This window comes from Rhinolophus sinicus, chromosome 17 (genome assembly GCF_057876585.1).
Source record: "Rhinolophus sinicus isolate RSI-liver-muscle chromosome 17, RSI-T2T, whole genome shotgun sequence".
NCBI lineage: Eukaryota > Metazoa > Chordata > Mammalia > Chiroptera > Rhinolophidae > Rhinolophus > Rhinolophus sinicus.
This window is the reverse complement of record NC_142517.1, coordinates 112,720,917-112,740,659: the sequence shown is the minus strand read 5'-3', so window position 1 is coordinate 112,740,659 and position 19,743 is coordinate 112,720,917. Positions and strand designations below refer to the sequence as shown.

The 19,743-nt window shown below is 48.2% G+C and overlaps 1 long non-coding RNA gene across 1 annotated transcript; it reads right to left on the bottom strand.

The window, feature by feature from the left end:
- Positions 1 to 10,189: 10,189 nt before the first annotated feature.
- Positions 10,190 to 19,584, bottom strand: LOC141572083 (uncharacterized). Its single transcript, XR_012497193.2, has 2 exons — positions 19,324 to 19,584; positions 10,190 to 18,531 (listed from the first exon to the last, which is right to left on the bottom strand). It is a non-coding gene; the product is annotated as an uncharacterized LOC141572083 (long non-coding RNA).
- Between the last annotated feature and the right edge of the window lie 159 nt (positions 19,585 to 19,743).

Genomic DNA, 19,743 nt, shown 5'->3' with positions numbered 1-19,743 from the left:
TGTGTTCCTCCTACAACATGCCTGGGCAACATGCCCGGGCTCTGGAGGTATAAGGGCCTCGTGCTGGCAACACAGCTGCCTGAGAAGGCAAGAGGAACGGGGAGAGTCTAACAAGGCAGGGCCATAGGGCAGAGGCCAGGTGGCAGGTACAGATGGTGACGCTGAAGGGGTTCAGAGGACAGGGAAATCAGCACAAGCTGGATGGGCAGGGAAGGCTGCCTGGAGGAGGTGGAGCTTCAGCTGGACATCAGAGGGCAGGCAGAGCCCTGGTAATAGAGGAACCTTGGCTCAGATGGGGATGGAACAGGAGGCACAGCAGATGAGCAGTGGAGGAGAGGGGAGGGGATAGAATGAGGTTTGGAATGGAGCCTATGGACAGTGGGGAGCCAGGGACTATTTGTGAGGGTCTGTGGCAGCTGCTGAGAGAAGGGGAGACATGGTACTGATGGCTCAGGCAGGAAGCATGGAGACCACAGGCATGACCACACACGAGGGGTGGCTCACATGGCTGAAGAACTTGTAAAAATGCCTCCTGCACCCAGAGTTTTCTCCAGGTGTCTTCCCCATAAGTTTACTTATGTCATCTGTATCATAGGATAGAAATGTCATTGTTATTTTGTATTAAAATTGGTAATATCTGTTTAATTGGTCCTATGGTATTTACATTCTCCTTTTAAAAAGCCTTACATGTACTGCATCTTTTTTTTTTTTCTGCATCTTTTAAAAAAATACTATTTTTATAGAAGAGTTTTAGTTTCACAGCAAAATTGAAGGGAAGATACAGAGATTTCCCATATGCCCTGCCCCCCCCACACACACATGCAGCCTCCCCCTTACCAACACCCCCATCACAGTGGTGCATTTGTTACAACTGCTGAACCTACATTGACACATGAAAATCAAAGTCCATAATTTACATTATGTTCACTCTTGATGTTTTACATTCATTAGGTTTAGAAGAATGTGTAAAGACATGTACACATCACTGTAGTATCATACAGAGTATTGTCACTGCCCTGAAAATCCTCTGTTCCCTACATATTCATCCCCCACCCCAACCCCTGGCAACTACTGGTCTTTTTATTGTCTCCATAGTTCTGCCTTTTCCAGAACGTCATAGAGTTGGAATCATACAGCATGTAGCCGACATTTTGACCTCTTTCCATTTCCTTACCTGCAGCCTTTTAGGAAACCCTTTTTTCATGTAGTGATCAAACTGAATACGGTCAAACGTAAAGTTCTTCCACTTGTGGCCCTCTTAGTATTAAACCCACATTGCACTGATGCCTGCTATCAGTCCATTGTGACAGCACCTATTACCAGAGTTGGGGCCAACACTAGATAAGAACACTAGATAAGATTACAGGTGACTGAATGCTCAGAGCCGGAGGCTGCTAAGCTGCTACACAGATGGCAGCTGTCCTTTCCTCTCTTCCCCTTCATGGTCAACCTCTTCCCCACGTTCATGGATATTTATGAAGGGGGACACCCATTGTCCCAGACTTTGATCCTTACAAAGCTTTGTGAGGCACCTCACCTTTTCTCTAGGATATTTGAGGAGCCAAGAGAGGAAATTGTTGATTGATCACCTGTTAACACGTTGCGTAAGGCGGGGTTTAAATCCCTCATACCACTCTGTTCCGGCAGGTTTTTAAAAGAAACTACTTTAAAATGCACTCCTCTTTAAAGCGTAAATGCTTCTATGTCATTTATTATTTTTCTATGGAATTTTTTAGGATTTACTCACCTATGATGTTAGTAATCCCTCCTGGTGTGATACTGCAGAAAGCAGCTTCCTTTGTGCAGTGGGACACGGCAAAAATTGCATATGTACCGAATTTCATATGTACCGAGTAGCATTGTTGCATAGCAATGCATGACATGTTGAACATAGCAATGCATGGTAGCATTGTTGTGTAACTATGGCCAATAATATGAAAATAATTCCGTTCAACTTCCTATAACTTTGCATTGACGAGGTTACAATATGTATTTCATGAGGTATCACCGAAGAGTTAAATAAAATAACTTGGTGTTTTTCCAAAAATAACATAATTCAAAATCGCCTAAGGGATACTAAGGTTCCAAATGTTATAAACAAATCACTACAGTTCTGGAAAACTCTGTTTATTCGTACATCCACTGTTGTGAATGTAACACGTGAAATGACTCATGGGTGAAAAAAAGGTATCCGATTCAAAATCACTATTTTTTAAGAAAAAAAAATAATATGAATTCTAAAAAGTGTACATATGATGCAGACTTTATTCATTAACGACATTTTCCCGTTAGATATTAACGAAACACAAATAATTCAATAAAATATGCAAAGTAAAAAGAGTCAACAGTAAAAATGAGAATTCTCGTTATCTGTCCTTAACGCAAGGCTCAGAAAAAAACGAAGATTCTCGTGATCCGTTCGCAACGTGTTAAATCCCAGGCCTTGCCCACCTTGTCAAAACAACTTAATTTAATCATTGTAACAAGCACCTGAGGTGGATGCTATTATTAGCCTCATTTTACAGATGTGGACATTGAGGCCCAGGGAAGTTAAATAAACCAGCCAGGAAGGAACTCCAATGAGGTTTAAACCCGTACGAACCAGACCCCAAAGACCCTACTGCTGATGCCATCTGATAGTTTTGCCTTTCTGTTTTCCCCCCACACTTTTGCTTCTTATTCCTTTGCTGGCATCTGCACAAATACCGCGAACCCCTTGCACCAACACCCGTCCTCTCTCTAAATCAGTTAGCGTTAATGACAAGTCCTGCCCTGGCATCTGGATTTGGCCTGACTGAATTCGGGCCCTTGTGGGGTGACACATACTTGAAGAAGGAAATTCCCCAGTCATACAAGGAGAATCGGCAGCACCCGCCAAGTGCAGTGAGACTGCACTTTGGAACAAGGGCTGGCCCCTTCCACAGGACCAGAGCAGTGCCCCTTGCTGGAACCTGTTGCAAGTGAGCAGAGACACCTGGATTCCTGGGAGCACTCCTCAGGTGATGCCAGCCTTTCAGAGCCAGCAGAGCTAGGGTATGGTGGCAGAGACCTTCCCTACCTCAGGGAGATGACCCTGTTTCCTGCACTGCCAGCCAATGAGGAGGCCATGATGTAGGTACGCCCGCTGCAGAGCCCCAGCAAGTCAACAGGCATGAAGAGCTCTCCAGGAGAAAGCCTCCTGACCTCTGAGCATGCTTGGGGGCCTCGGCAGACCCCCAGCACTGGTCACTTCTCCTACTGCAACTGTCCTGGCTCTTCTGGGCATCTGGGCTGGTTTAGATGTGGGTGCCTCAGGCAGGTTCAGGGTCAGTGTGTGGGCCCTATGTAGATGGCACATGGAATTGATCCCCCATGTGAGGCTGGGGCACACATGGAAGGTGAGGAGTTTGGTGGGGAAAGGAAGGAGTCCCACTGGACACCCAAGCACCTTGCTCTTAGTAGGTGAGGTGAGAGGATAGCAGGAGGCCAAGTAAAGATGGGGAGAGCCAAGAGCAGTGATCGTATTTCTATGTTAAAGTAACATACCCCCGTAAGTGTTTTTAATACATTATTATGGGTTTTGAGGATCTGAATGGTTGTGTCCCTGGCTGGCTCGCCAACGTTGATCTCCTGAGTACGTATCCCACCTCCTCTGCCTCGGTTTTGTTTAAGTCCCAGGGATACAGAGCCGACTGAGACCGGGTCGTGGTCCCGGCTCACAGTCGGGAGACACACACACACTAAAGAGGCCGGCAGGGAGAAACGTCGAAGGTGCCAAGGACAGAGGTTCCCCCTGTAACCCTGGGAGGACCTAATCCAGCCCAGAAGAGGCCCTCTGGAAGGCCACCCGGCTCGGCCGAACTGCGTGGGCGGAAGAGGAAGAAGAGGGGCAGGGGTGTTAAGAGTTCGAAAAGGGGGCGTGTGGAGGAGGGCTGGGCCCGGCACCTGGGCCTCTCCCGGCAGGAGAGTGGCCCCAAAGGGCGTGCGCTGCCAAGGTCTCCCTCCCGGCGCCCTGCGTCCTCCCGGGCCCAGCCTTTAGAGAGAACACTGCGTCCGCAGCGCCTATTTCACATTCTGGGGAAGTCAGAAGCGGGCAGGGCTGCTCCTGTGGCGGGGCATCGGCCGGGTCCCGACGCTCTCCCGACGCCAGCACAGCGGCCGCCACTGCCCTCCCTCCGTGGAGCAGCCGACTCCAGTCCGTCCGCTTCCGTCTCCGTAGCCGCCACCTAGAGCTCCGCTCCAGAGCCCCCGCCCCGCTCCCCGCCTGCCCACCTCAGATCCCCGATACCCCGCTCCAGCCCCGCCCACCCGCTCCAGCCCCTCCCCCGTACCACTGCAGCCCCGCCCCCCACCCAGCCCCGCCCCAAGCCCCAGCCCCGCCGCTCCAGGCCCCCGCCTCCCCGCCCCAGCCCCCCTCGGCCCCACCCCCCAGCCCAGCCTCGCCCCGACCGCTGCGGGCAGCCCGGCTCTCACTGAGTCATCCTTGAGTCTGCGCCTCTGATAACACGCCCCGCCGTGTCCCCGCTGGACTTAGGGATTTAGGACGCCGCGGGGGCGGGGGGAAGAAAGAGGAGGGAGGGAGGGAAGGAAGCACCGGACAGGGAGAGAGGCGGAAGGGCGGCACTGACGGGGAAGGACGGGAGGGCAAATGCCACAGCCAGCGTTTGTAACCTATGGCTTGCAAGCCAAACCTGGTATGTCTTTTGTTTTTGGTCGGCACAGGAGCTAAGATGGGTTTTCCCATTTTTAATTGTTGAAAAATACCAAAAGATGAGTACTTTGTAAACAAATGAAAGTTGTATAAAATTCAAATTCAGGGTCCACGAAAAAGTTTTATTGGAACTGCGACACTCCTTTGTTACGTATGTCTATGGCCGCTTTGCAGGACAAAGGCAGAGCCCAACTGTTGGGAGTGACTCCATGGCCACCAAAGCCTAACAAGTTTACTATGTGTACCCTCACAGAAGCTTTGCTGCCAGCATTCCAGATGATGCTCAGGGCCTAGCTGTTCAGGAGGCAGTTCTGTAGTGAGCACCTGCTGGGTAGACCGCTGCCTGAGGCGTCTCTGACCCCAGGGCGCCATTCCAGCCCTGCTAAGCTCCTTAAGGTTTGTCAGCTGGCAAGAGAGGCCTCTTCACTGGAGCCTCAGGGCAGCCCTCTGTGGGGGATGAACTTGCAGTGGCTGCCCGCTGCAGCCTGGGGATCCAGCTTTGTCCCACACCATCTCTGGGAGCCCTACACTGTGTGGCGTGGCAGGATCCCCATGGCGCCACGTGCTCCCAGCTGACTGGCGTTGTTCCCGGTTACCCATTAACCAGCGAGTCCTCACACAAAGTTCCAGGAAGTCAGGCCTGCGCATTTATTACCTGGCGGCTCCCAGGGACAGGGATGTGCCCATCACCTGCAGCCTGGGGCAAACTGTCTTGGCATCCGTGTTCTGGCCTTATGACAGTTATGACTTGACTCAGTGTTTTTCAAACTTAAAGAAAAACCCTCAACCCTCAGTAAGAAATACATTTTACGTCGCAAGAAAGCCTCACAAAACTACCCCATTGCACGCTATGTACTCTTGCCATTGTCTATTCTGTTTCAGTTTTTTAAAAGTGATGATCATGAAACTAAATTTATTTTCTGACCTACTACTAGGTTGCAACCTGCAGTATGAAAAATGTATGTGATGGTATCCAGACATACCGGTCCTTTCTCTTTTTTAGTACAAAGCTCAGCAGCAGGAAGAGCCTGCTTCCCCTGTGGGCAGAGGCTTCTTGCCTCTCAGTCTCCATGACTGCCCTTGACTTTCTCCAACCTAAGGCAGAGCCCCAGCCTCCGTGATCAATAAATACTCGTGTTTGTGCATACCTAATGGGTATTGAATCTTGGTAACATTTTGGGGGGGAAGGGAGGGATTGGGGCTAGGAAGAGGGCTTCCTTTTCATTGTACTTTGGTGCTGTTTGCATTTTGTGGCACATGTATTACTTTTAAAGTTTTTATTTAAAAACGTTTCAAAGTTACGAAAGTGTCAGAAGCAAATGCAACAGCCCTGTAACCGCCACCAAGTTCATGTTTTCTGCCTTCCTCTCATCTACCCTCCTCACCCCTCCCACAGACCTCTCCAGTCAGCCTCAGCACTTCCCCCTGAAGTGGATGAAGCCTCTGAACTCTTCACATTCTGGGCATCCCTGACAATTGATCCTGTCAAAACTTGAGGGGAAAGTTATTTGCCATCCTTAGACTGTCCCTCCTGACACTGTCTGCTAGCACCCAGTCATTTTATTTTGAAAACTGAGACACAAAAATTTGTCAATATCGCTCACTTCACTCAGACTCCTCTAATGGTAATGATAGATCGGCTGATAAAGGAACGTGCATGGTCAGGCAAGTTAAGAAAGTTTATTAAGAGAAAATCTAATTTATTAAGAAAAAGTCTATCGGTCTGAACAAAGACAGCTACAGCCTGGGCTTCGTGCCTAAAGGAGACTTGCAGCCCCGAAGGAGGGGGTGAGGAGGGTTTTACAGGGGCTGTGCTGAAAGGGTAACATTGTTTGAACAGAAAATGCTGACTGCCTGTAAGCCACTAGCTGTTTTGTGACGTTTTCTGTTTTCGCAAGTTTGGCTCTGTCTACAGGTGCAGGCCAACAGACATTTTCTTGTTTTTTTGCAGACATGGCTCTGTCTGTAAGTCAAGGTCTCTGAGACCTAACATTCAGAGACCTAACATTCCAGCCTTGTTTGTTAATAAAAAGGAGAGGGGCTATCATGTCTCTCTTCTGTAGCTGCTTCAGGCTGAACGGGGGTGGCGAGAGGAGGGGACATTGTGGAAGGGGCTGGTAATGTTGTTGTAGGAGAAGCATCTCATAGACAGCTCCATTTGTGAACACCTGGAGTCTGCTGTACAGGAATTGGGAGAAAAGGCGGAGGAGGCAGGGACCGAAGGCTAGGACCAAAAATGATAATGATTAGAGGCCCTACGAGGGGAGAAGCCAAGGGCCCCAGTTACCCATAAACCAGGAGCTCCATTGATTCTTGAGGCGGTCTCTGTTTTTCTGAGCTTGGGCAAGGTCCTGTAAGTGGTGTAAGGAGACTCCTAGCTCTATGCTGTCCTTGTCGCTACTCCTGCAAAGATGCCCAGTGACACTAGGAGTGGAATGAGGGAGATGGCCCTTTTCTGCGCGTGAGAGTGTATTTGGGGACAGGTAGAGATTGATTATTGGGGGCGATCTGAATATCTGGAGAAAGTAAAACAGGTGCCTGTCCAGTTGGTGGGGAGGCAGACTTATGTGGAGGTTCCGCAGAAGAGGCCAGAGGGACCAAGGCAGGTGAAGATGTTGAGGGAGAAGAAAGGGGTTAGGGTTCCCATGTATTTTATTGGGAGCCTTCTTTGTCCCAAATATCGAACGTGCTCGACACTGTGGCCCCCGTGAGGGGCTGTAGGGAATGTCGGGTGTAAAGTTTGGATGTCTAAAGAGAGAGAGTTTGAGTGTATTGAGGTAAAAGTCAGCTGGGTCAGATGGAATAGGTAGCTTAAGACAGGTGATCCCGTTTAGCTGGTATGGAGGAACCAGCAGGGAGCTCTAATTGGGGTCTGAGGCCTCTCCTGACAGTAGGGGTGTTGATGTTAGTTGTTCCAGTAGAGCTGAGGCTGGGACAGGAGGAAGAGCAGAGGGGTTGTTGGAAGAAGGAATCTGTGGAGGAAGTGTAATGAGTAAGAGAGGGTGAGATAGTGATGGTGGTATTAGAGAGATTGGGGTCTAAGGTGCCCACGGGGCTGCCAGTGGTCTGTGAGTGGGAGATGTAGAGGGGGGCTGCGGTGTGGATGTGCTTAGAGGGCCGACGATGGGCCTGAATTTGCCATAGGTCTTATCTAGAGCATCGGTGAAGGTTTTCAGTATTGTGTTGCTTTGATCTGGTATTGGCTTGGGAAGGAGTTGTAGCGAGTGGTGGATTTAGAATGAAAGGCAGGTCCGTGTTGGACTTTGTAGAAAATGAAGGCAGAAGTATTAGTCCATACTTGAGCTGTTACGGGGACAGCAGCGAAGAGTTGAGTAGAGGTAGCTAGGCAGAGCCAGCAGTCTTGAGCGAGTAAGGGGGATGATTGGTTTAGACAATGATGAGTTAGGTTGAGGGTCTGGAGGAGATAAGGGGGTAATGGTAGGGAAAGTGTTATGAGAGGGAAGAGTAATATTATGAAGACAACCATCGGAGGACTTATGTCCCCTCTGGGGTTAAGAAGATCGGTGATGGTGTCGTCTGCGGAGCTTAGGGAAAGGGTGGAGATAACTGAGAGGATTTGGAGGTGAGCACAGGAGCCGGGAGTGAGGTATTTGGTTCATGCAGCGAGGACAAGGGTTAGGGTAGGGATCACCAATCATGAGTCTCCTGGTTTTTCCTCAGGGATCTGGTGAAGTCGAACCAAGTGGGGCTCAGGACTGAGCTGCGATATTGTGGAGCCTGGGCCGTCCTATGGAGTGGCAGGACAGGTGGGTCAGCTGTTTCTTCAGCCGAGGCAGGTGAAACCAGGAGTGAGCCAGCAGCTTGGCTGCAGTGGGGGTGGCGTGAAGGAGCTGGAAGGGCCCTTTCCCCTATTGTCGTAAGTCTGAGGGGTTGAGGTCTTTGAAAAGGACCCAATCTCCTGGGGCTAGGAAAAGTGGGAGGAAGTGTCTTGGGATCTAGGAAGAATGTGATCTGCATGTTCCCTAAGGATCTGCCAAACGAGGCTAAGGGCTGGGAGGTAGGCTCCCACTGGTGAGTTGTTAGGAGGGAGGTTGTCTAGGAGGAAGGGTCTGCCATACATGAGCTCGAAAAGACTGAGGAAGAGGGGGACTTGAGGGGTGGTATGGATTTAATAAGGGAGATACGGTTGGCTGTGATAGACCTGTGTGTGGGGGTAAGTTGGACACCCAAGTAGATAACTGAGGAGGTAGAGAGTTGTGCCTTGTGTGGGGATCTCCGGTAGCCGGTAGCCCTTGCTACCAAGGAAGAAGGGTAGCGGTATATTCCAGTAGTGAGTGAGACAGACTGCACAAAAGGAGATCATCCACCTATTGTAGGGGTATTTTCAGAGTGTTATGAGAGGGAAGAGTAATATTATGGGGTCAGGAGAACCTAGGGCCTGGCCGAAGAAATGGGGGCTGTCCCTGAACTCTTGGGAATGACTGTCTATGTTAGTTGTCTGGAATGTAGGGTGTTAGGGTTAGTCCAGGTACAGGTGAAGAGGTCTTGGGAGTGAAGATGTAAGGGAATGGTAAAGATGGCGTCTTTGAGGTCCAGGACAGTGAAGTGAGTGGTATCGGGGGGATGAGAAAGAAGGGTATAGGGGTTGGGGACGATGGGTGTGTTGGGAGAACAGCTTTATGGATTATTTTAAGATCTTGAACGAATCTATAGGATCAATCGGGTTTTTTGACGGGCAAGATAGACATGTTATATGGGGTAGGCTTGAGAGGACCCCCTAGCTAGAAGTTAGTCGATGTAGGCCCTTTTGATGAGTGAGAAAGGTGGGGTATTGGGGTTGGTTTGGAAACAAGGATGGATCACACAGCTTGATCTTGGCAGGACAGTGGTGTGTAGTGATAGAAGGGGTGGAGCTGTCCCAAACACTGTAAGGGGATCTCTATCGGAGTGTCAGAGGGGAAGAGTGCAAGGAGCAGGATGGGTTCAGGACCGGGTGGATGAAATTGGAAGGAGACTCTGAATTTGGAGGGAATGTCTCACCCTAATATAGGAGTGGGACACCTGGGGAGGACTAGAAATGAGAGGCTGAAAACGGAGTTATTCAGTGAGTTATGGAGTTATGGAGTTCAACGCCCGCGAGTACGAGTAGAAGAGATCACTCTCAGATTGGGCGTACCCAAGACTGGGAGGATCTGGGCCCCTGGGGCAAGAGGAGCATTCTGGCCCAGCTAGGACTTTCGTGGAACCGTAGAACAGTGAGAGAGAGTTAGAAGGTCCGAGACACGAATAGGTTTCCCTCACCCGGCGAGAGTCTGGCCTGATGTTGTCTGGGATGTCAGCAACGGAAGGGAGAGAGTCCTGAGTGCATCCTTCTGGCAGGTTTGGGAGGGTAGCCAGAGAGAGTATCAAGCCTGGGGGCGGGGAAGGGGGGAGGGGGAAGGGTGACGACAAGGGGCGATCCTGCGTTCTTCGGCCTAAACCCTCCTGGGTTTCAGCACCAAATGATAGGTCGGCCGGTAAAGGAACACACATGGCCAGGCAAGTTAAGAAAGTTTATTAAAAGAAAGTCTGTTTTATTAAGAGAAAGTCTATCAGGCTGAACGAGGATGGCTACAGCCTGGGCTTCGTGCCTAAAGGAGACTTGCAGCCCCGAAGGAGGGGGTGAGGAGGGTTTTACAGGGGCTGTGCTGAAAAGGTAACATTGTTTGAACAGAAAATGCTGACTGCCTGTAAGCCACTAGCTGTTTTGTGGCGTTTTCTGTTATCACAACTTTGGCTCTGTCTGCAGGTACAGGCCAGCGGACATGGCTGTCGGTAAGTCAAGGTCTCTGAGACCTAACATTAAGTCAAGCTCTCTCACATTCAGAGACCTAACAGTTAACATCTCATATAACCACATGCAGACATAAAAGGGGTTCTATGGAGAGTTAACTTCACACAGTGATCTGACCATAAATTCCTAACTGGGCAGGTTATGGTGGGTGGTCACGCCCTGGGCCTTGTAACTTCCTTAGTAAAAGGCTTATCATTGCCCTAACCTCTGTCCATCATTATTGTGCATCTAGGTTAACACACCTTTGAAATGCCACCTTGCTGTCTCCCACCTCCATGTAATCATCCTTACATTTTCTCCTTAATATCAAATGCATAACAGCAACTGCAAACTTATTCCCAGAAGCATTCATCTCAGTCTTTTGAGATCTTGCTTCCAGGTGTATCCTCTGTTGGGTTCAAAGTTTTACGAACATTTTCTACAGGTTTGGACATTCTTAGGTCGACACACAGTATCAAGATCAAAGCCAAGGAATTAATAATATAATACTATTAATTCATCTACTGAACTTATTTGAATTTTGCCAGATGTCCCAGTAACAGCCTATTTCTGGTCCAGGATCCCATTCAGAATCATACATGGCATTTAGTTGTCAAGTCTCCTTTATCTCCTCCAATCTGGGATGGCTCCTCAGTCTTTTCTTGTCACTGTGACACTTTGGCCAGTTGTTTTATGGGATAAATCTCACTTTGGGTTGTCTGATGTTTTCTCATTACTAGGTTGAGGTTAAGCATTTTTGGCAAGAATACCACAGAAGTGATGTGCGGTCTCAGGACACCTTGCCAGGTGTTGTTGGTGTATTTAATACTGGTCATAGTTAACTTGGATCACTTGATTCATTTAGGCAGTGTCTCTCTGAGGTTTCTCCACTGTAAAGTTTCTTTTTTCCTTCGAATTAATAAATGTCCTGTGGGGAGATGCTTTATTACTATGTAAATATCTTGTTTCTCATCATATTTTTCCCCATCAATTTTAAATGCAAGTTATCACAGTGGTTTTTAACAAATGGTGATTTCTCTCCCATGGTTCCTTTGGGGCACCATGCAGAGCTTGCCTATGGGGTGCGCCTGGGGGTGGGGGTTGGGAGAGAGAGGATGACTTTCATTTTCTCCCTTGCATAATGATTAAAAACACCAAAAAAAAAAAACACAAAAAAAAAACCATAGCGTTTATTAGTTTTAAAATAGTACGGATAAAGTCTACTTTTCTATTTTTTTCTTTAACAATGTTTATATTTATTGTTTCCTTTTCTCAAACTAAAGAACAGTGGAAGAAATGTGGATGGACTGTTGAAATGGAGCTCACCTACCACAAATGGGTCTTTGTTCAGGGGTACAGCTGAACTCCATTTCCAAATCACGACATCCTTGAAGCTGAGAGGGAGAGGGGCTTTCAAACACTCCTGATTGTCACCACAGTAAAAAATGTTTTACAAAATGACCTGCCATACAGACACATATTCAACTTAAAATTTCACAATACAACATTCATTCTTATTATGTGTGACACATTTCTGTTTTCTATTCAGTAGAGGTTATTTCCTGCCAGTTTGACTTCACAACATACTAATGAATGGATCAGGACCTGCAGTTTGAAAAACACCGGTCTGGGCTGGTCTCTCACCATGTCCACAGGGAACTTGAGGGCCTAAGAAAGGGAGTGAGTGCTCAAAATGCTGTGGCTTTTCAGGATACATTTACTTATAACCTTTAAAACAATGTTACATTTTTATAGATACTGGGAAGAAACAGGTCTGAATAATAAGAGTAGATTTTTTTCAAGTTTCAAGAGCTGGATGAAATTGGGTTAAGGATCTTGCGCACCAGAGATTTCCTGCCCTTATTCAATAGTCCCAAATTCCTAAAGTTAGAGGCCTAAATAAATGTTTTGTCTATCACCTGTCTATTCATCCCCTTCCTCAGCAAACAGTCCACATGGTACCGTGCAGAAGCAGGCATGCAGGATGAAAGTGTGAGGGCCTTGCCCTCAGGTATTTTCAGTCTCCTTACGAAGAAGATACACAAGGTCTGACAATTAAGTTTGTGAACTTGCCATCATGCGCTTACATTGGCAGCACTGCACAAACAGCTCGGTAAGGTTTCATAACCTTGGTATGTCAGTGTTTCTCAGCTGTGTTCGTGTTGACGTGTGGCAGTGTCTTGCTGAGTAGCGTTTACTGTTGCATTTTTTTGTGAATTAAAGCAATGAACAAACATTAAATTTCTTGTTAAACTTGGCAAGAGTGGAGGTGAAATCAGGGACATTATTAGTCCAAGTTTATGGGGATAATGCCATGAAGAAAATGGCGGTGTACAAATGGATTAAATGTTTTTCTGAGGGGAGAGAATGTATCACTGATGAAGAGAGGTCAGGGCGGCCAGTAACAGGCAGAACTGATGAAAACATTGCAAAAATTTGTCGAATTGTGCGTCAGAATCGTTGGCTGACTGTGAGAAGCATAGCAGACCAAGTAAACATCTATAGAGAAACAGGAAAATCTTAACTGAAAGTAAAATCTTGGCATGAAAAAGGTGTGTACAAAAATAGTCCTCAAGGAGCTCACCAATGAACAAAAGCAAGGGAGAGTCCAAGTTTGCCAAGACCTTTTGGGGAGGCAAGATGATGTTTTGGGCCGTGTTATCACTGGTGATGAAAGGTGGGTGTACCAATATGACCCTGAAACAAAGCGTCAAAGCGTACAATGGAACTCAGCCAATTCTCCATGACCAAAAGAGTTCTGTCAGTCAAAATCACGAGTCAAAACTATATTGCTAAACTTTTTTGGTATCAGAGGGATTATTCATTATGAATTTGTACCAACTAGATGAACAGTTAACCAAGTTTACTATTAGGAAGTGCTGAAAAGGCTGGTGAAAAAGTTAGACGACCTGAACTTTTTGCCAGCAATTCATGTCTCTTGCATCACGACAGTGCACCAGCTCACACGGCACTGTCTGTGAGGGAGTTCTTAGCCAGTAAACAAATAACTATATTGGAACACCCTCCCTACTCACCTGATCTGGCCCCCAATGACTTCTTTCTTTACCTGAAGATAAAGGAAATATTGAAAGGAAAACATTTTGATGACATTCAGGACATCAAGGTTAATATGACAATAGCTCTGATGGCTGTTCCAGAAAAAGTTCCAAAATTGCTTTGAAGGGTGGACTAGACGCGGGCGTCAGTGCATAGCTTCCTAAGGGGAGCACTTCAAAGGTGACCATAGTGATATTAAAAAATGAGGTATGTAGCACTTTTTCTAGAATGAGTTTGCAAACCTAATTGTCAGGCCTTGTACAAGCGTCCACAGAGGAACGTGCATTAACATGGGTGCCCAGGGGGTGGGGGCACTGAGGAAAGCATGAGGGCTGTCAGTCTGTCAGGGTGGAAGTGTGACCCTAGGAGAGTCATCTTCCTGAGACTCAGTTTCCTCCCCTGTGAAATGGGGGAGGATAAGACCTGCCTCCCTGAGTCAGTGCTGGGCAGCACCCAGCACAGTGAGGCAGCGAGGGCCTGAAGAGAGCATTGCTGGAAGCCTGCAGAATAAGTGCAAGAGGACCTGCATTCGACCTGTGGGCCTGGGAAGACCCAAGGAGCTCCCCAGGTAGAACTGGATGAGGATTTGGGGCCCGGAACACAGGGGCTGATGAGAATGACAAGGAAGGGCTGGGGAAGCAGAGGCCCCATGATGGAGGGCTTTTCAGCCTGCCACACAACAGTTTTAACTTCACCTTGTGGAGAAGTGTTCTGAGAAGGGGATTGACATGGCCAGATTTATATCCTTCATGCTGATTCAAACAAAGGAGTCCTACATCCATAAGGAAACTGGTGGTCAAAATCAGCACTTGGAAGACATACACCCTGAGAGGTGACTCAGGAATAGAAAAAGCAAGCTGGAGTCTCCGGTGAATGGATGACAGCAAGAGCAGGCAGGCTGAGGCACGAAGGCAGCTGCCCCCTACCCTTCCTGTGCGGAACCACCGGCTTTTCCAATTGGTAGACAGAGATAGCCCTTACATCAGAGAGTATTCTGCAGTCCTCTGTCCTCAGAGGGATGGCCCTTAGAGAACCACACCAGGCTGAACTTCAGTCCTTGAACCCCTCAGGTGGGCACAAGAGGTGGGGTGTTGGGTGAAAAGACATACAAGGCTCTGCACCACAGACTGGAGTTCCAATCCTGCCTTCTCCATTTACAAATTGGGTGACTTTAGGAGACTTAACTCTGCCCTAGACTATAGTTTCATTGTCAAATGGGGGGGGAGGGGTGTGTGTTACAAGTTATGTGTTTAAAGTCTGTTGTAAGCCCCAATAAGGAGTCACCCTTAACTTGATCTCATATTCTTTTACAGATGAGGAGGTCAGGTCAGGGAGGTTGAGTTGCCTGAGGCCACACAGCTGGCAGGCCCAGCAGTGCAGCGCTGGTCTGACTGGGGCGCTGGCACTGCTGCATACCATGATGACACGACCAGGACAAACGGGCTGCCAGCACCCATAGCCTGAAGTCACTACCTGTAAACTAGTCTCAGGGGCTGGCTTGTGCAGGAGTCAGCCAAGCCACTCCAAAAAGGAGACTCCTTTCTGGGTGGCCCCCGCAGCCCCGCAGGCGGAGACCTGGTTGCCAAGCAATGAGGCACAACATATAAATACAAGGAGCCTCTTGCTGTGACAGTGAGGCCTGCTTCGCTTTGCAGGCTGCTTGCTGTCTTTCCCCTGCTTCTCCCCCAGCTCTCAGCATTCCGTCCAGCTTCTTCTGGGGCCGAGGTTTGCTCCTCCTTGGCTAAGAGCCTCCAGACCAGAGTGAGTGCAGACTTGGGAGCATGGACTCCAAGACTGCATGTGGGGCTCTGCCTGGGAGACATTTGGGACAAGGCTGCAGGGTCACATGGGAGGTGCGGAAGGAGGTGTGGACACAGCAGGCAGGATGGACTTTCATCACTCAGGTAGGGGAAGGCTGGACATGCCAGGCAGGCCTTCCTGTGACAGAATGAGGAAGAAGGCTCTTGTGGATGGGGGTACACACCCATTTCCCAGGGGCAGGAGGGGCTTCTGCTGCTCTGGTGCCCCGCCTCTGTGACACTTCTCGAATCAGCACTTTCCTCATTGCACCTCGAACCACCTGCTTACTCAGTTTAGCTGCAGAACATCTTGAGAGGGCACTCCCCTGGGTAGGCCTCTTGCCTTATGCATGACCTCCTCATGCCAAAGCCTGTGTGCATCATAACAGCTATTATTTAGGATCCCTCTTGTGGTCAGGCATTGAACTTGGGGCTGCATTTTTATCATCCCATTAATCCTCAAAATGCCACTGTAATGTATGCATTATTCTTTTATCTGCTTCATTTACATACAATAAAATTCACCAATTTCAGGTGGACAATTTGATGAGCTTAGACAAAAATATAGTCTTACATCTACCACCACAATGTTCATGACTGAACTTTCCCCTCACCCAAGAAAGTTCCCACCTGCCCCTCTGCAGACAGTCCTCTACCCTGGCACCTGGCAAGCACTGACTACTGTAGTCTTACCTTTTCTAGACTTTCATATAAATGGAATCATATACTACGTACTCTGTTATCTGGCTTCTTTCACTTAACATACTGCTTTTCAAATTTATTCATGTTATCAATGGTTTGTTCCTTTCTTTGCTAACCAGCTGATGAATATTTGGGTTGTTTCCAGTTTGGGGCTGTTCTGAAAAAAGCAGCTATGAGCATACGCAGCGTGATCAAAACACATAGTCAATGTTTAAATAAAATATTGATTACAGTAAAAGACACATTGCCATGAATCCCCCTCAAAATACTCCCCCTCAATAAGAACAGTTACCCCATCATTCTTGCCACTTTCTGAAGTAGATCTAGAAGTCCTTTTGTGTCTTTACCTCGTCCTCCATGACAATGCTCTGTGTCACACATCACTTCTGGTATAAGGCAATTTCTGTCAAATAAAAACATTACAGTGTGTCCTCATCCACCTTATTCACCGGGTCTGGTACCATGCAGCTTCTGGTTCATCCCCAAAGTCAAAATGACTATGAAAGGTAATCATTTTGAATCGATTCAGGACATGGAGGCAGCTATGACAGAGCAACTAAGACACCCTCGAAAGAGGACTTCCAGAACTGCTTCAGAAAGCGGCAAGAACACATGGGATAAGTGTATTCGAAGTGAGGGGAGTATTTTGAGGGGGATTAATGGCAATGTGTCTTCTACTGTAATAAAATTTTTTTTTTATTGGGGAATATTGGGGAACAGTGTTTTTCCAGGACCCATTAGCTCCAAGTTAAGTCGTTTTCAATGTAGTTGTGGAGGGCGCAGCTCAGTTCCAAGTCCAGTCATTGTTTTCAATCTAGTTGGGGAGGGTGCAGCCCCATGTTCCTGAAGATCCTTGCCCACTGGGGGACATAGCCTGCATAACCCTCAGTGCTGTGAATATCAGTTGTTCTCCTGTGATTAGGTTATGTTGTGCAACACAGTTGACTTTAGGACAGATTATCTGGGTGGGCCTGATTTAATCATAATCATATGAACTCTTTAAAAGGAGCAAGTTTTTTATGGCTGGTAGCAAAAGAGGAAGTCAGACAGATATTTAACATGTATGGGGATTTGATGTGCAGGAAATTCTGTTGCTGGCTATGAAGATGGTGGGCTCTAGAGGTCGACAGCAGACCCTGGCTGACTGCCCACAAGGAAATGGGGACCACAACCCTACCACAACAAGAGACTGAATTCTGCCAAGAATAAGGCTGGGAACAGATCTTTTCCAGGGCCATTTGACATCTTGATTTCAGCCTTGTGACACCAAATAGAGAACACAGTTGTGACGCCATGCACTTCTGACCTACAGAGCTGTGAGCTAATAAACAGGTGTTATTTCTAGCCACTGGATCTGTGGCAGCTGGCTGTGCAGCAATCGGAAACGAACACAGCAGCCTCTCTGAAGTCTTCCTTCTTTTCCCGCACACCTGTGACACCTTCCTCTGTGCTGCTGCCACGCTTCATACACATCCCTGGTACAGGCATCGCCAGGTTTGACAATGATCCATTTACCAGTCTGCTCTCCTCACAAGATTCTGAGTTCCTGAGAGGTAACAGAGACTACTATTCCATCACTGCAACCCCAGGCACAGAGCAGGAAGGCAAAAAATGCTTGTTGAATGAAAGTTTCACCAAGAAAAAGAAATTCCAAGATCATTCATTTGTAATCATATATATGAAAATAGCAAAGATGCCAGAGATTTACTAAGCAAGAGGAAAAGTCACCAGTGTAAAAAGAGAATGAAGAAAAAAATAGAGACTATTATTGATATACATGTGGGGTGCTTCTAAGGAACCAGTCCCCAGGTGTGGTAGGTGAGGGAAGGAGTGAGCAGAGGTATAAGGAAAAGTCCATCTCTAGATTACTTAGTAAACAAGTAATTATTGAATTTCTGCTATGTGGGTCAGGTCAGGAACCATGGACAATAAGGTAGAAGATTGATTTAAATTCCACCCTCAAGGATATTGAGATCTTCCTTTCTGGGGCACACCAGGCTTAGAATGTTAGAACCCAAAGGAATCTTAAATACCTTGATTTCATGCATGCATAACCTAAAAAGTACTCCACTTTTTGAACAAGTGGGAGCAAAGTGATTTTCCATTTAGCTCTGTATTTTTGAGGTCCTTCCAAAAATACCTTTGTGTTGGCTGCCTGAGTCTCTGCAAAGCATCAGCTCAGTCTGATAGTCAATTAGATTGTTTTCATATGACAAACAACTGTCAATGGACATCTTTGTTCCTCAGCTTTTGATACCTCTGCTAATGGGTCTGTAATAAAAATTCCAGGAAGGAGACCCAGATATTTTGGCATTACACAACGTGCTCTCCCTCAGTCCCTGCCTTACAGACAGATGCCACCTCTAGCTCCTCTGACCAGCTAAGGCCTCTGACTTGGGGCAGCTGCTTACCTAGGGGCATGGTGGGTGCCGTTCCCTCTGTCTCATTTCAACTGCTGGAGTGGAAATGTGGTCTGGTATCGGCAGGAAGGGGGTGTGATCCATAATGTACTGAGAAACCAAGTAGACATTGAATGAGGGAAAGAACGCTACTGCAAGTTGTAAGGGAAAGTTGTTTAGGAAAGGAGACCTGGGGAGGGAAAGAAAGGTGCTTTTTGGATCAGAGAAGCATGGGGTGAAAACATCGAATGCAGGTTAGTCACATCCCACAGGGCCTCCAACGCCAGCAGGATGAATCTGTATTATCTCCTGTGGGTGATGGGGTGGGGAGAGAAGGAAGGATTCATTGAGAAATTCGGGTGTTAAATTCTGCCACTAGGTGGTGCGAGTCACTCAGCTGTCTGGACCAAAGTCTCATCAGCTTTCAGCTAGAATGATGAGAATTAAACAGAACCCTGTACAACTTAGTCGGTCTCCAGGTTTACCGTTAGGTGACTGATGACGTGTCATGTAGGGTCTCCGGTCCTGCTCCCCGCATAAGAACACAGGATTTGGTGAGGTCAAAAAGGAACACCCACAGAGCCATAGGTAGGGGAATCATACCACTATGTTCTCGCTGGAGGCTGGTTGGAGACACAGGAAGCAGGCGCCACAGGATGCGCAATCCACCCTCCACTTCTCTGCCAACCAACCAATCCCCCAACGTAGCCTCGGCAGTTATATTAGTGGCTAATGGTGAACTGGTTACAGCTTAGGGCCATCCACCACCAGAGCCAGCACCTTTCCACGTGAGGTCGAGAGCCTGGAAACTGCTCTCTGGGACTCTGTCCCCACACAAAGATAATTTCTGTCCTTTAGAAAAAAATTATGAAACGAGACCCCAAAATTAAGAAGCCTACTAACCATTTGTCATATACTAGAAGTCGACCACAGCTTCACCTAGCGGCTTGGGGCTAGGCCCGCAGTGCACGCGGAGACTTTTGGGGGGACTTGCTTTGAAGCCGAGGCACCAAGGACTCCCGCAGACGCTGGAGGACGGAGGTCGGTGTGTGCAGGCGTGCCCGAGCGCGCCCAGCTCCCAGCCGAGAGAGACCGCCGGGAGCCAGAGGCGGGGCCCGCGCGGGGCCAAGCCCGGGCTGGGAATCCCAGCACGCAGAGAGGGCGGGGACAACGGGCGTGCGTGGGCACAGCCGGACACGGAGCAGGCGCGTGCACGCTCCCCTCGGCCTCCGCTCTACGCTCTGAACTGGGCGCGCGCCCGCAGCGGCTTGCTCCGGCGGGCGGAGGGCTGAGCGCGCACGAGCGAGCCGGCCGTGACGTCCG